The sequence below is a fragment of the Cataglyphis hispanica genome, chromosome 18 (genome assembly GCF_021464435.1).
Source record: "Cataglyphis hispanica isolate Lineage 1 chromosome 18, ULB_Chis1_1.0, whole genome shotgun sequence".
NCBI lineage: Eukaryota > Metazoa > Arthropoda > Insecta > Hymenoptera > Formicidae > Cataglyphis > Cataglyphis hispanica.
The window spans coordinates 1,657,130-1,670,558 of record NC_065971.1 but is presented as its reverse complement, the minus strand read 5'-3'; the positions used below and the strand labels follow the sequence as shown (position 1 = coordinate 1,670,558).

General features: G+C 34.0%; 1 protein-coding gene and 1 long non-coding RNA gene across 4 annotated transcripts in view; one reads left to right on the top strand and one right to left on the bottom strand.

The window, feature by feature from the left end:
* Positions 1-13,429, bottom strand: part of LOC126856416 (uncharacterized) — a 158,581-nt gene that overhangs the window by 19,220 nt on the left and 125,932 nt on the right. The window contains exon 2 of the long non-coding RNA XR_007688358.1: positions 7,224-7,338. This is a non-coding gene — a long non-coding RNA (uncharacterized LOC126856416). The remainder of the gene's footprint in view (positions 1-7,223; positions 7,339-13,429) is intronic.
* The window catches only part of LOC126856362 (protein kinase C-binding protein NELL1-like), a 64,866-nt gene that overhangs the window by 22,658 nt on the left and 28,779 nt on the right, over positions 1-13,429 (top strand). The gene's annotated exons all lie outside the window — the stretch shown is intronic.

The following is a 13,429-nucleotide window of genomic DNA, read 5'->3' as shown; positions in this document are numbered from 1 at the left end:
TCATCACATCATATTGTTAATTACCGATAATTAAATATTTTTATCTCACACATGCGAAAGATAGTCGTCATTGCCCTAATCAAGAAATATCGCAATCCTACATAGTTATGGATATTCATTAATGTTACTTAATTATTATACAGATTAATATCGTTGAAAAAATATTGCTGCCACAAAAATACAAATTTACAGCTAATATTATCAATTATTAATTACACTCTAGGCGATATAAAATGATATACATGAAAATAAGATTCATAAAGCCAAGAGCAAGTCTTTCGCGGACAAAGGCCGGAGGAGAACGTTCCCTCGCTATAAAATAACAGGAATTCTGTACACCTTATGCGACTACAGAGTCGAGTTTAGAGAAAAAAAAAAAAAAAGAAGTACAAAGAGGCGTTGAGTGAAATGACGAAAGCTATTCCGAAGACTCGACATGAGGCAACAGCCGTCGTCAACGTCGCCCGACGTCTCGCCTGACGTCGCCGATTTCTCTTTCCTTTCTCGTGGAATGGCGCCAGAGGAACGAGCAGTTTTTCTTCTTCCAACCGATAAACATATATTTGCAACGATTCTTTTAGTTTTTTCCCCTCCCGCACTCCCCCGCCTTCTCCTTCCCTTTCGTCCATTTTCCTCTCTATTGCGATTAGTCATCGTCTGCGATATGAGTAATTTCGTCGAGACGATGCGTAACGATTGGCGACAGGTGAACTCTCCTGAATATAAAGAACGTTCCCGTTGCTCAAGAAGATGAAAACGTGTGTGTCGTCTATTCGATGATCTTTCGTCGATCACTAGGAAAAAATTACAGAAAGAGAAAAAGTACTTGTGTTACCGTAACATAAAATTAAATTAATTTTTTGAGAAGGTCGTGCTTTTGTACCGCAATTTTTATAAATTATTTGTAATAAATGAGATGTGTTTAATTGTTCTTATAATACTGATAAAGCTAAATTTTATGAATATTTAATAAACGTAAAAATTGGAAAATCAACGTAGAAATAAAATCAGCTTATGTGAATTCTCTTGGAAATAACAAGACATGTCATATATTTCTCTGGTAAAAATTTGTAAGACGCAAAAGTCCTGCAAAAGACGCGTAGCGTAATTATTTGCTGGGGGAAGCAGCTGCACTGCGCGATAATTCTCGTCAGTGATCTTTTGTATCCGGCAAAAGGAGATTCGTCAAGAACCATTTCGTCCTCCCTTATGAACGTAGATGGTAATTGGTGGCAACAGCCGGTGGCAACACTCTGGGGAATTGATGATTTTGCTTCGACAGCGGGAGCCAGCGGCCTCGAACGGCCTTGTCTGCTCTCATTAGAGACGATCTCCGTCGTCTCCGTGATTGTCAAGCGAAATTTTCACGGACGCTCATCTTTCCGAAGACAATTCCGGATAATGCGACGAGATGTATGGCCGGATCTCTCGTTCGCGACCAAGTAAATAAGTCACGTGGCCTCTTTACCGCTCATCAAATGTAATTTGTCGCGACTCGAGCCTCGTTTTCTTTCAAGATCGCTGTTTTTCTTCTCTTATCTGAATCATCCTGCACTAATTAACTATACGCAATTACGCAATCGTGAAACAGGTGACTTTCCCCGAAGATCAGTGTGTTATTCTGTGAATGATGCCATGACAACATTGAATACGGCGTGATGATGTTATTGCCTTTGAGACACTCTCGATGGGGGACAAGTAAATTTTGAAAGCACCTTAAATAAGTTATAAAGATATTTATCATACATTAGGAAAAAAAATAACAAAAATTCAAAGAGTATTAAACAGAGATTTTATTACTATACAAATTTATGATAATCAAAGAAAATAAATAGAAGACAAATAGAAGAAAATAAATAAAGGACATTAGAGATAGAAACTGATGTGACATCAAGTGCGAAGATAGTTCGTGCTGTACTAATTGTCATTGACCGACTCGCTCTCTTGATTGATGGTGGCCGAAATTTTATCAGCAAAGAGACACACGTCCGAATATACCGAGTGACGCGCCCTGAAAACGTACGGGAAGAGTCGGCTGCACGAAATTATGGTCCGGTGGAGCCGAATGCAATTATTCGGGAACGAGGAAATGGGAAATAATGAATTCAAGCCCCGTTTCCCTCCCGTTCTTCCTGGCTCCGAGAAACTCCGGAGGCCGCCGGAGGATCACGGGAGAAGGAGAACGAAAGAGGAGAGACCGGGATGATTCCGCGCCGTAAGATAACTCTGCAACTTCTCTCTGCGACCTACTTAAATTCCTTGACTCAGTATTAAAAAAGAAACTTATACCTACGTCTCCATCAAAATTAAATTAAGTTTGATAATTGACGTAATAGCGACTCAAGCGACTTAGAAAGCTCGTTATTTATCTTTTGTGAAATGTTTAAGCTAAAGATAAATATGTAAATAAATTTAACTTTGCCAAAATATTACAAAAAGAATTCAATAAATTACTTGATATTAGGAAAAAAAAATAACAAAAATTCGAAGAGTATTAAACAGAGATTTTATTACTACAAAAATTTATACGATAATCAAGGAAAATAAAATAGAGGACAAATAGAAAAAAATAAATAAAGGACATTAGAGGTAGAAATTGAAAATCAATTAAATGTAATATTATTGACAGTAATTTTCTGATACAAAAATTAATCAAATTTGTTCTTTTTTTAGAACGTGTGTATATATACGCTTCAATATACTGTTAAATTCAAATGGATTCCACGAGTGTTACCTCCTGCGAAGGCAGCAGGTGCTGGGCAGGTAGATCGCACGGATACGCCGACACCTGGCTTGCCCCCATATGACGTTCTATATGGTGTACTATATAAGACTATTTAATTCGAGAAGCTTCGAAACATAATTATGAGAGGTCGTATAAGCGAATTAATAATTTCAGTCGGTTGCTGACGTGCTTCCATCAATTAGCACACTCGTAAGAGAAAAACATTGACAAATGGAGAACGTGACTTATTTGAATAAAAGAATATTGTTGACTCTAAGAACATCCAATCGATTGTCATTTAATATATTGAGTTTTATGAAGCAAGCGACGATGCCTATCTTAAAAATGCAAATTTAAATTAATCTCTCGTTTGACGCCATAAAGACTTCGAAATAATGTCGAATAGAACATCGAGTTATTTAGTCTTTCGAGTACTCGAGCATCTTGTTATTCCTTCATGTTCCTTTCTTCAAATTGGATTGTGAAAAGACTAACTGATAGAAGATACTGATGAGAAGAGCTTTTTTTCTCGAGGATGTCAAGGCTATCTCCATTATCCTAAGTGGAACGCTACGTTTTATGTATCACGGAAATAATAAGAGCATAACGAATCCAACGATCGCTATCAAGTGGCACTTCATATTTATTACGACTCTTGCTCATCACATTAAGGGTAGTCAGTTAAAGCCTATACATATGGCATTTTATGAACATTGAAAAAAAAAGTAACGAAGCAATCTAGAAATCATTTAATTTCGTAAATATTTTGCGTCTCCAGGTATAAAAGCTTATTAAATTTATAAATAAAAGAAAATATTTTTTATAAGTACAAATATATATATATATATATATATATATATATGTATTAATGTAATTTAAAATATAATTCTTTTTCCAAAGTAATCAACATTTAATACTTAAATCAATCATTTAATATGCATTTTTCTTTTTGCAAAATTTAAGAAAAACTCGAAGAATTTATAATTACAACAAAAAGAACAAATCTTCTGAATGCTTTCTACAAGATCCATAATTTCAATAATATTAGAAAAATGATATTATGAATAAACGATGCACTATGTAGATAATGACATGATTGCTGTAATATTTGCGATAAGTATCAAGATTATCAAAGAAAAATATTCGCCAATGTTAGATTTCTTGAAAGTTGCTAAAATCTTATAAAATCGCTGAAAAGGGAGGTCATTTATAATAATAAGTAGTGCATTGTGGGTGCAAAGTAAGATATATTACAGACGGTATCATTCTTTCTTTGTTTTACGATTTTCGTGCTTGAAATAACGCAGTGGAGGAATAAAAAAGAATTGTGAATCCAAAAGGATTGTATAGTTTTCAAAAAAATAGAACAAATTTAATTGCATCTGTTGGCTTATCGTCCCGAATTTTTAGCTTTGTTTTTTTTAATCAATCTCCAAAATATATATGATACAAAATTAATTTTTATATTATATATATATATATCCTAATATAGCATCCTGCTTTACAAAAATCTATATTACAAAAACTTCTTCATTTATATAATATATTTTGCTTATGTATATAAAATATAAATAAAAAAAATATATATATATATATATATATATATAATCTTTATATGACAAATTGTTTTTTAATAATCATTATCTACAATTTTTTTGAATAACATAAAATCATAATTTTGTTTAAATTTTATTAAGTGTCATCTGTCATAACTTTTTAAAATATAACAGACTTTTTTATATATCTTGATAATCGAACTCGAACTAAACTGAACTCTTAATGAAAGGAATAACGATAATTGCGATCTAATATACATATGCATAATTGGACTTATATAAGAATCTTCTTTTAGTTTGTTGACATTTAGGAACAAGATAGAGATGTTGATACGCGCGCGATTCGTAATTTATTATTCTGAAAATGTGTATGGCTTAGAATAACGAAAGGGCCATTAGTTTGATACAATTAATTCTCTATGGTCCTTTGGTTTCGTCGAGAAGTACGCACAGCAAAAACAAATAATGGAACTTACTGCACAAAATTATCGAGCTGATATACGAAACTTTGTCCAATTTCTCTTCCAATCCTTTGGTCTTGTCAAAACTTCGAAAATCGAAATTCGGTATTAACCGAAAAGAGAACTCCATAAGATTAGGAAGAATCGAGGCGATAATTCCGGAAGAAAACCGGAGCAGGAGAAACGGGAAGATAAAGAATTGGAGACGTTCTGATACTGTAGATAGGGACGTCTGGGATTTCATCGAGTTTATATATATATATATATATATAGGCACCGCAATGCGGGGTCAGACAACATGGCGCGCCCTTCTTCCACGCAATGCACACGCACATACACGCATGTTCGCACGCACGCGCGCACACCAAATAATATAGCTTATCGGGGGCCACATATAGATATTAATGATACATCGATACCGATGCCTCCCGGTTGCTTTTTTGCTCTTTCTTCTTAAGTCTTGTATCGCGCGCGTGTCTTGTATAGTTTTTTTTCCGGCGTGCAGCACGCTCCTGTCATGGTCACCCTTCAGGGACAGGTGCAAAGTGCCTTGCAGGGAGCATCCCCTAACTGTAATTAGGGATTCGCTTTCGAGACAGTGGGAAATGTTACGAGAATTAAGTTGAAAATATTTGTTAGCTTATACCGCTTTCCATTTCTGTCATATATAAATTTTATTTATAATTTACTCCATAATTTTTTAAATATAATAATGAATTTAAAAAATAAATTTATTAAGCGAAATATGTGTGATCTGTAATAATGTGTTATGCTAAAATTTGCAATGTTAATTAATCGTTAATGATGCTTATCGAAAAATCGTAACAACGCTAAAAATAATGTCGCAATATTTTATTCCCTCATGGTTAACACTCTCTAATAGGACCCTCTGAAATTGTCACCATTCCCCGACATTGCAATCAGCGGCGATTACGCTTTCCAGAATCGCGGAGAGCTTAGACAGCCCTTAAGGTTCACAAAAGATATGAACGAGCAAGGTTTGAAAAGCCGATAGGACCCCGAGGGAAAGCGCGGATGGAGATAGAGTGACGAGGGTGGAGACAATTTTCGCGCGATTCATTCTCGCCCTCGGCGAATCCGCAATTTCGGCGGGGGAGGATTCATCCCCGCCCGTGCTCCCTTAAACGGGGCCACCCGTGCTTACTTCCTGAAGCCGCCTGTGAAATCCCGACGGGACCTAGTCGCCCCTCGCATATCCTGACCACTCGATAATGAGCAATTCGCTCACCATTTCTCAGCCTATTGTGTTTCTCTCCACATAGACGCGTGTCGATTCGACCCACATGCGTTCTAGAGAGGAGAGCCAGAGGGGTCTCCTGCGGGACGCCGTATGTTCGTTAGGTTGTTTTTCGGACCGGGCCTCTATTTAGTCGCATTAGCCGCGAACCTAGCGGGAAATCTTAACGGCGGTCATCGACGCTGGTATATGAATCAGAAAGACAAAATAATAAACTGAGATTCTCTACACAATAGCACCTCATCTGTTGAAAGCTCTCGAGTCTCAATAGAATAAATTTCGTAGAATATTTGAAAAATATATTTATTATATTCATTATACTTATATTACAATTTCGGTCAAATTTCCTCGCGGAAAATTTTATATTAATTTTATAAATATTATAAAATTTATTATAAAATTTATTTATAAAAATTATATTAAATTTTATAAAGATTTTATATTAATTTTATTTAAAAAATAAGGACTTAAATATATAAAAAAAAAAAAATAATTTTATTTCACCGATTTCTCAAGATTAAAAATAAAAAATTTAATTTGCTTGTCAAGATATTATCGCGCCGTAAATGTTGGGATCTTTTGGACTTTCGAATTATCCGCATTTCTAATCGACTAATGGACCCTGGTATTACCCGTCAAATTTTAGAGCAGAGGAATTGTTCGCGAAGTCATTTACTTTTGCTAAAAACTCAAGCCGCTATATAACGATCATAAGGAAGATATCAATTATTTCTAGCTCGAACTCGTGAATTATTTACGGGACATTTCGCAATTTCCGACATCCTCGAAAAGCCGTTAGGCTCGTCGATTGTCCTCGATCGACTGTGGAAATGATGAATGTCAGATATACCGGTCGATGAATGTGCTTCACAATTTAAATGCAATTATATATAGCAGTAATAGATATACGAACATTTTAATTAATTAGCAGATATCGATGAACAGAAGAGGATAGCATTCGAAGTTTTAATTGAGCTTAATTTTTTATAATAATGATGTTCAATAATGACTTAAATCAACAGGATAAAAAGAAAGTTATATTAATAAAAATCTAATACTTTGTTACATATAAACTATATAATCATGAACATTTTCAGCAATTAATTACTCTAAATACTGTTCTATTTAATACATAAATATTTTATGTAAATATGTATGACCGTAAAGATAAATTGGAAGAATTTGCGTTAAAGAAAATTTTACAAACCATGAAACTTCTGTACCTTTAATGCAACTTTTCCTCGTAGTTGCTTGTTAGGTTCAAGGGTTGCGTTCATCCTTCACTTTGCCGCGTACGATCAATCCTGACAGAGTCACCCTCGAGTTCTCGTTTCAGGCCTGTAAATATGACGAGGGCGAAATTTAGCGAAGCAACGGAAGTGATTCGTACGAATTTACGAAAGTGCAGCTCTTCATATATTTCACTTCCCTCTAAGCCGGGCGTACCCTTCGGCGGCAACCCTTCCCTTCCCTTCCTCGCCGGCCTTTCTTTATCGATCGATCCTTCGCACCCCTTTTGCCGGAAGCTGTATATCCGAAAGGAGAATGACTGTCGATACGCGGCTCTGCGCTTCGTTGCACGGGGTCGCGACTTAATGCACTCTGATTTCCTTATTGCGCTTCCTGGAGACGCAGGCGTGCTGGCAAAATGGAAAGCTGAGTCATGCAGGATCACGAAGAAATAATTAGAATTGCCAGAGGATTTTCCGTTTTTAATAATAATAGATTTCTCTATAGTTTATATAAATTATAGAATTTAATATTGTACAAAACAATTACGCTTCTAATATTTCCGATATAAAGATATTTTTATATTTCTACAATATTTCTTTTATTTTTATAATTTTTTTTTATCAAAATTATTAGTATATTAAACGTATCATTCAATGAATATAATGTTTTCAACTTTAATGAAGAATTTTACAAAGAATTGTTATTTATTGATAATATCATCAACTATCTATAAAAATTATGAATAATAAAACACACTAACAGTGTTCTTAATAATTTATAAATTAATATATTATATAATTCTTAATGAAACTCGTATTCCATAAAGTGTTGCATAATTTATAAACAAAAGAGGGAAGAAGTGAGAATAAATATTTAATCGTTTGCGGTTTCGTGTAAACTACCGCAGATACAGATATATGTTTAGGTATATTTTTAGATTTATGCATTAATAAAACCCTTTTTTCTCTCGTGGACCACATTACAAAAATCTTATCTAAAAATATCCATTTTTATGAGCTCGTGCTTCGGCGCTTTCGTGCAAGGACGTTGATAAAATCAGCTTGTACTAGAAACATTCGACTTTACAAAAATGCCAATATTACTTATGCATCCTAACGTTTATGTGCTCGCGGAAAATTCTCAAATGAATAATTGCCAATCTTTTTAGAGTTCCGTACATCCTCGCTTTCCTTATCAGAATTGTTTATCTCACGCATACTAATTTTGCCCGTGCAAATTTATCTTTAATATAATAAAAATAATTTTTGCAACCATGATTATATACATTAAATGATTTATAAAACTTAACATAAGAAAGACAACAGAATATATTTGTCGTATAATTATTTTGCATATATCTAACAGCTGCAATCATCATCGTCGCGGAAGTTATTAATTTCTCGGCACGTATTGTAGCGAATTTTGACATTAACATCGCTGTTAAATCAATCTTTCAATGACACGTGCAAATCGAGCAATGAATCTTTAGCACGTGGTAAATAAATTTGTTCGCTCGGAAACATTGCGAGAAACTTCACGAGCACAAATTTATACGGCACTCTAACAGCGAATATACTTTTAACATAGCGCATTTAATGTTGCTCTTCTGCGCTTTTCGCACGAATCAAACGAAAAGTGAACAGTCTTAAATCTCGCAAAATTACGCAGCTCGCGTCTACCAACTGCGATTTATTGCGAAATGTATTGTATGTAATTAAATTGTTCATAAACGCTCACAAGCAAATCGGGAGCATCTTGTCAGATGAATAATTTAAACTGCATCTCATATTTTTCAAATTAAACATAAGCATTTATTGAGAACGTAATGATTATCTTTATTCAAACTTATTTTCTTCTAATGTAAGAAAATTTAATAAAAATCTTAGAATTATAGAAAATTAATATTATTCGTGCAAAAAAAAAAAAAAAAATTAGCTTTGCATATAAAAATACAAAAATTTATTTCAAATTACAAAGCATAATATAACACATATATTTCGGAGATTTAAATAACGTTAAGCAACGTCGGACGAATTAATGAAAATATTGCCATAAATTTCCGTGAAAAATAATTTTCGTAGTTAAATAATTTTCGCGTTTCACCGATCTTTCTAGTTATCTTACGACTCACATTCTTTATCCCTTCTTCCTTCTACATTCTCGTTATTTCTCCAACTGGCGCCTGTCTCAGTCGGGCAATTTCGTTCTACTTTGATGTCGTCTTAGCATGGGAATGTTATTGCACTTCTGTTTTTACAATTCTCGTATTTTCTCAGCAGAGACATGCAAATTCCAAGAGACTGGTGATGAATAATTATCCGTATCACTTCTCTTCGGTTACTTACGTAAGACATTATGCAACAACTGCAGTAACTTTATAACGGAATCCTGTCGAGAACAATTGCCATATTGCTTGTGCACATGATTGAATACATATATAAATTAAAAAATTTCTTCCACTCTCGATCTATTTTCTGATGAAAAGAATTCTAATAAAAAATATACACTGTATTATTTATCTTTCTTTATTATTTTATTATAACAATGAGACTAAGTATATTTATAAAAAAGATATTTATAAAATTGTATGATTTAAAAAAATGATACATATAAAATAATATTATATATAAAATATATAAAAGCGGATAGAATATTTTTCGATTACTCGATACATATTTTAGATATACGTGTATAATATAAAAGACAAGCTTTCCTGAAGCTAAGTAATACAGACATTAAAAAAAATGTTTGCAATATAATATCGGAAAGTCGACTTTACAATGCAGTTTACTCAGCAGAAGCGTTTATAGTGCACGATTGGATGAGCGTAGTGGTTTGTATATGAACGGCGCCAAGGTGTCGAGACGCTGTAAGACCGATCGGTTAGTGTCTCGTGAGCTTGCTATAATCCTTCCTTCTTCCGTTTGCTATTTAAGTCACAATTAATCTTTACGTACAAAAAAATTACCTTTTATTATACACGCTTAAAAATCGTAGAGATCTTATTAACTTAAGTATGGTATTTTTATTTTTAACGCATCTGTTTTATTCTTATTTATAATTGGATCTCTCTCTCTCTCTCTCTCTCTTTTAATAACATTTCTAAATTATTTTTCCAAATAAATATCTTGTTTAAAAAAAAAACAGAATAATTAATTACAAAATAAATATGTGTACTAGCAACAATAGAAATTTATTTTCTGGATAGATATTGAATATTTGCCTAATTTATCCTCCACCTGTACAAATTGATAAGTGTTTTAACGACTTTAGTTGTGACTCTACTAATGACGTTTCATCTGACAATAGTTGCAGAGAAACTAGTCTATGCGATTATAAAATAATAAATAAAAGCCAATTAATTATACTTGTATCAATTATGTTATCCATCGTAAACTAATACTTGTCAAGCATGCCATCAACAATATAGGATAATGCAATGACAATAGTTTCGGTCCCATTCCCATACGCTTGAAATAAAGCAGGACGCTAGTTTCGTTGCTAATGACACATGCTTGAATTTACGATATCGCCACCACGTCCGCGACAGAAGCGAAGCCCGCCGCAGACGTAACGACAAGTCCAACAGTCAATTGCAATGTCGTATGCACCTGACACGCCGGATTATGAATCGTTGCGATTCGTCAAACCGACAACAACTCCATCGTCTGATCGCGACAGATCACAATATATGAACTTGCTTTCGCCGGTGAAACGAGCATTAATCCCGGAGACGATGGCGAAAGTTCGGCAGACATAAATTTAGGATGCCATCTTCCCCTTCGTTCATTGAGGCTATCTATTGTTAAAGAGAAAAATAATGTCATGAGAGACGTATTAAAAAAAATATAAATATATTAAAAAAAAACAAAAAAATCCAGATAATATTAGAAAGTGCGGAAAAAGAAGAGCTCAATTTTTTTGATAAAAATTTTATCCAAAATAATTTCTTGTCACAAATAATTAATTCTAGAAACGAATCACGATGCGATAGATTAACATAGCAATCTAAGAGTCCATCTACGGTATATCCAAGATACGTGCTCCGTAACTCGACAATACGGCTGCACGAAGACATCGTTGCGATATATTTACATCATGGAGACACGGAGACGAGAGTTTCTCACGCGTTTTGTAGCGAACCGTCATTTGGGAGAGAGAGAGAGAGGAACTACAAAATATCTGTCTCGGTGTCTCGCCTCGTAAAGTCGACCGGCTTATACGAGTTGTTGCAAAAATAGTAGTTGGTTCCGCGAATTCTGTTGTCTCTGAAACGGGCCCTATATATCCTTGTTTCTTCCCCTTTAATTTTATCTCTGCCACTTTCTCTCGCAAAAGCTGACGGCTTAATTAGCTCCACGGCACGCCCACGCTTTGCCGAAGTGGACCACGGCTTTTAATACTCACACCTGGGTGACAATGATATTTCGGGAATGGAGCAGAAAATGCATCTATTGCAATTTTTGTTGTTTCGTTTAAACGGGGGTCTATTTTTTAATAAATATAATATGATAACAATTTAGTTTGATTTTTAATTATGCAAAAAAAATTTTTTAATATTTTTTGTAATTTCTCATTGTTTTTACATATATTTTAATTAATAACATTAAATTCAGTATCGAGTGAGATATGTAGAAAGCTTCCATCAAATTTTGCATAAACTTTATGTGTATAAGTAAATCCATTTTAATTTTCCATGGTTATTTTTGCTTTCATCTTTATCTACCCCTAGGCGATCGGACAACTAATTTGAAAATAAATGGATTATCGGAAGCAAATAATAACAAAAATATGGTACGGGTTAACTTTCCTTTTCTATCGGAATAGAGAAACGATGTAAACGAATTATAAAGCCGCTGTCTCGTTCATCCCTTTAATTAAGCGAGGATTAAAGGGGTTGGCTCGGTGATACAGAATCTCCATTGAGTCTCAATTCCTTCAGTTTCTTATCTAACTAATTCAGGAAATATGACTAATAATGTTATAATAATATTAAGATAGCGTAATCATGTTGAATATATTGACGAATTAAATATATTAATGAGATTTTAAATAATAACAAATTTAAATGAAATATAACGGAGTGTCTATTCTAAAATTTCCTTATTATTGATACTTTGATAAATCTTTTTTGATTAATTAGCAAAATTCAGTATATTTTAGAAAATGAAAAAAAAATGCTTGTAATAACGTGTTGTGCTGCCGTAATGACTTTTGAGCGTGCAAAATTATTTGCTAATGTGCGTTTGTCAACAATGGGAAATATTTGCGAATGCACCAATAAATATCTCTGACTCGATGAGCATGAGACAAATAGCCGACATAGTCGGGATGGTTTTACGATGGAATGTAAATTGATCGATAGCACTGCGTTTCGCGATTGGCACTTAAATATTTTACACGCGAAGAATCGATGCGAGTACAAAAATAACGCGAGACTCGCAATTGTGATTTTACATTTCACCTGTTCGCATCAATGAATCATTGCGTATTCAATTACTCGATCGAGCAATCTGATAGATATGCATGTATAATATTTTCGTCACGTATTGAAATATTAATATTTATCTTTCAATTTTGAACGTTTGTGACACGTACACACATACATAAAGTTCTAGTAGTATTCTTGTACGAATTAAATCGAAAAACATGCAAAAATCATCCAAAAATATAGAATAAATTTGTTTTCTTTATCGAGAAAAAGAGTTACTTTAAAATTATTGGTATGCTGTTTCAAGTTAAATAATGTTTACATATATATATAATATTATATAATAATCTCATATAGACGGCAAGTCTTTGATATGCCATAAAAATTCCCCGTCATAGAGCAACGAGAGAGAGAGAGACAGAGAGGATCACGCTGGCATCTTCATTAAAAATAGAACGCGGCGGATTTAGATATCCTAGCATCGCAGTCGCGACACTTGAGTAACTGGCATAAGAGATTCGCACGCGAGTGTGAAAAGTAGCCTAATCTCATTTAGGTATACGAATAGAATACTCAATCCGTAGTACCGCCAAATATTGATGCATCGCGTTAACGTCATTGTTCGCAACGCAAACGTAACACTGACGGATTCCATGCATAGTTGCCTTGTTACCTTGCCCTTATCCGACCACGTGCGCTTATCTCCGGGATTTCGAAGCATGAGTATCACACTAGAGTAGCTTGCACTGTTTTTCATTAACGAGT